Raw genomic sequence first — 3,700 nt, 5'->3', positions numbered from 1 at the left:
TTCCGGTCTTCTGTTATGGAACAGAGACTCACAACCAGGGGAGATGTTGAGTACAAGAACTTTATTGTGGAAGTGAAAGGAAATTGGACGGTGAGGAATTCAGAGTAGTTAGAATGTGGACAAGGAGGGTTGGAGTACTGATTGTCGTTTGTCGTTGAGCACGGATGAGGAAGATAGCTGGGGCACTCACCACGGACAGGAGAGAGGTGAGTGGCGGGAAGACGACGGGACCCAGGAGGAAGAAGAAGACGCAGGTATGCCGGTAGCAAACTATCCTTATTCCGGTAGGTGAGTGCATCAACGACAGTCTTTACTCAGAAACGAGACCAGACAAAGTGACTGTGAGGATGGTGCTTTTCTGGTGACAGTGATCTATGTGATTGTGTGGTGGTGGAGCCTGGTTGGTCCCTGACAACATTGTAATGAGTGCATACTATTTCTCAGAATTTTGGTCTGATCTCCCTATAACTTCTTTTGGCCAAGATAATACAACAATGCCATGTCAAGTTCTACACTGCTGTAACTACTTGCCAGTTGGAAAGAGAGCAAAGTTATATATGTTTTTATATATATAAGGGCTGTGGCAGAGATGAATGCAATAAAAACATTTTAACGTTTTTTTACCGCGGTAGTGAGTTACATCAAGATGGAGAGAGCTTTTAGCATTGGAAGTAAAACAAAAATAGGCGCGACGTACAGCGGAGAACTGTGCAGAGGAATTACTCCACGTGTCAAACAGAAGGGGGGTGAGTGTCAAACGGACCACTTAAAGCACTGCTATGCTAAGCTTGCTGCTATGCTACTTCCATCTGAAAATATAACATTACCCTGCGCGGCACACAGGTCTGCAGAGGACCACCACTGTGTCCCTGACCATCCTTGCTAACGGCCTTGCTAAATGTGGGGAGATTGTTGGCACTTCAAAAACAGCCGTTAAATCATGGAGAGTTGAGAGCAAAGTGCAGAGTTGCAACACCTGTTCCACCCGTTGGAATTCTGCCTCCAAGATGATCAAATGTGTGTAGTTTTGTGTTTAAAATGACGTTAACATTTAAACAAGTGTCTAAAATGCACGCTTTCTAAAGTGATTACTCGTTACGTTTTACGTCTTTAAAAGAAAAACAAACATTCATTAAAAATAACAACCGCCATTAATTAGTTAATTTTTAAAAATTCTATTCACAGCCCTAAAATGACATTTGACTACAGAAACACTTCCAAATGTTTTGTGTTTAAAATGTATGGCAGGATCATTCACATACAGAATACATGTCTCTCAATTCTCCTCATGGAGGCTGGGCTTCCAGCATCCACAGCAGTGGTAGCAGCATCGATAGCAATAATGCTGCAACTGACAGAGGAGCCCACTGGACGTCTCTGGAGCTACCTGAGTTTCTTCTTTTATTATCGGCGCTTGGTACATTTTGGCAAAAGCATGTTCCGTCAACGGGAATGTTGCATTCTCTTTGGTTGTATTAACCTGGTTGGTTTGTTTAGCCTTGTAACTAGTTGTCACTGTCCCTGACACTCCATTAACACTTAGTTTCTCAAATTGAACTTCACATTGTCCAAGTTGTGTGTATTTGTCATTGTTTTTTTTGCGGCCTCTCCCGAAGTTACTCTGGGATGTCATGTCTTTACATAACTCTGGTTTCTGTATCTCCTCTAAGAGTTTCTTTTCTTTTTGGGACCACGTTATCTTGACAAAGCGATCATTCACATTGATTCTTTTCTCAAGGTAGTTTCTCATTTCATGACTCATGTGCTTCATCTGATCAATTTCCATCCGTTCCATTTTTGTGTCCTTCCAGAGCTTTCGCAAATAATGTCTTTTTGACATTTTCACATCTGTAAAATCAACAGTAGACGACGGCAATGTTTTTGCAAGTTTAGTAATTTGATCATTTTTTACCACTTCATTCTTGAGTATCAGCATATCTTCCCTCTTAAATAAGTAATTATCTTTTATTCCAAAATAATGTGCGTCTCCTAACTTCCACTGATGTTTTTCAGTCTGATTGGTCACATTAGGTTGTTTTTCACACTTCTCATGTTCAAATTCTATAAGTTTAATAAAATATGGTTTCTCGTCATCGTCCTTTTGAAGCCATTCTATAACGACCTAAGTTTGTACTGCCTTGTCAATCTTAATTGTGACCATTTGTTTCTTTGGTTTTGGCGTCAAGTCAAAAGGGAGCCTGTTCCTATAGATCTTCCTAGATGTATGCATATTCATTTTGTAGTCTTTATGTCTCCTTGGATTAAATTGAATGATTTTTGGTCTCCTGGGTTGTATGAGGCGAATTGACCTAGAGAACTTGGCAGCTCCAATCTCTTCCTTCTTGTTGAGATCCCCCCTCCAAAGTTCCAGTTCCTGTCTTCCAGCCATTACACCCGTCTTTATGGTTTCCAGTTCTTGTTTTTGTCTATTGAAATCGTCTTTCTTGAGTTCTAGTTTATCTTGTTTTAAAATTAATGTCCATGTCGACCTTAAACTTGTCTTTTTCTGCATGAAGCTTAAGGATCAAATCCTTAATGTAGCCTCTCACTTATCTCAATAAACATATTTTCTCTGATTTCTTTCTCCTTTTGGAACTCAATCTTTGTGTTTTCCAGTTCGATTTGTTCCCTCTTTATATCTTGTTGCTCTTGTTCTAATATGTCTCTTTGTTTCAGAATGTCACACCTCATCAGCTCCAAGTCCAGTTTTTCTGTCTTCATCGTCTCACTCTCTCTGTCGAGATCATTTCTTTCTTGCCTTAATTCTGCCTTCAGTTTGTTCACATATTCTTTGAACACCTCAAATTTCTGCTTCCTTTGGCATTGAATGTTGTCTCTTTGGATGACCATGTCTGACAGTATACTTATCAGACTTTTCTTTTCCCTCTGTGTCGTTTGGGTTTTGACAACGTTTTATCTCATGATTTTGACTTTCTATCCCCTTTCTATTGTGCGGAAATCAGCTTCTATAGTTCTATGAATGCGTAACTCCAGCCAATCCAAAGACAGGGTTTGTAACCAATTAGATGTGGAGATACCGTGGTGACTGGCTCCGCCCCCTTACTGTCAAAAAGAACAACAGCGAGCCCATAGAAAACACCTTCAAGCACGAGCAGAGAGTAGCCTCGCGAGCGAGGAAGTTCACATTCCGCAGACTTTTGCTCTCGCGAGACAGCTTGCGGATGTTTGATTTACGCGCGCGCATAAACCTGATTTGCGCCCTCGAATTCTGACAGTGATTTGCCACCATAGTAGTAGCTGGTTGTCATCTATGGTCTACTACGCTTACAGTGAGGTGTCATTTGTCTTTTGCCTTTGTCTTTCTATCCCTTTCTATGGACTTTTGCTCGCGACTGATTTAAGCGAGCGCATGATTTGCGCTCTTGAATTTTGACACTGATTTGCCACTATACAGATGGCAGTCATGAGGATAATCACGCGTGCGCGTCCTACATTAGAAGGCGGAAGAGTCTACGGCCGACGGGGGGGCGACTCTGCATCCCCAGGTGATTCCGCCCACTCTTGTCTGTACTTTTGCATCCGCTTTCGTTCAAAGCTGGACACGGGGTGGTACCTGAAGCTGCCTCCGCCATTCTTTCAAATCGACACTCCAAGAGACCCGCCCTCCTCTGACTCTGATTGGTTTCTTTCAGAATCACGGCCAATCACACCAACAATGGCAGCGAGTATTACCCTACCA

Source organism: Gasterosteus aculeatus, chromosome 7 (genome assembly GCF_964276395.1).
Source record: "Gasterosteus aculeatus chromosome 7, fGasAcu3.hap1.1, whole genome shotgun sequence".
In the NCBI taxonomy this organism is placed as follows: domain Eukaryota; kingdom Metazoa; phylum Chordata; class Actinopteri; order Perciformes; family Gasterosteidae; genus Gasterosteus; species Gasterosteus aculeatus.
This window is presented reverse-complemented; position numbering follows the sequence as displayed.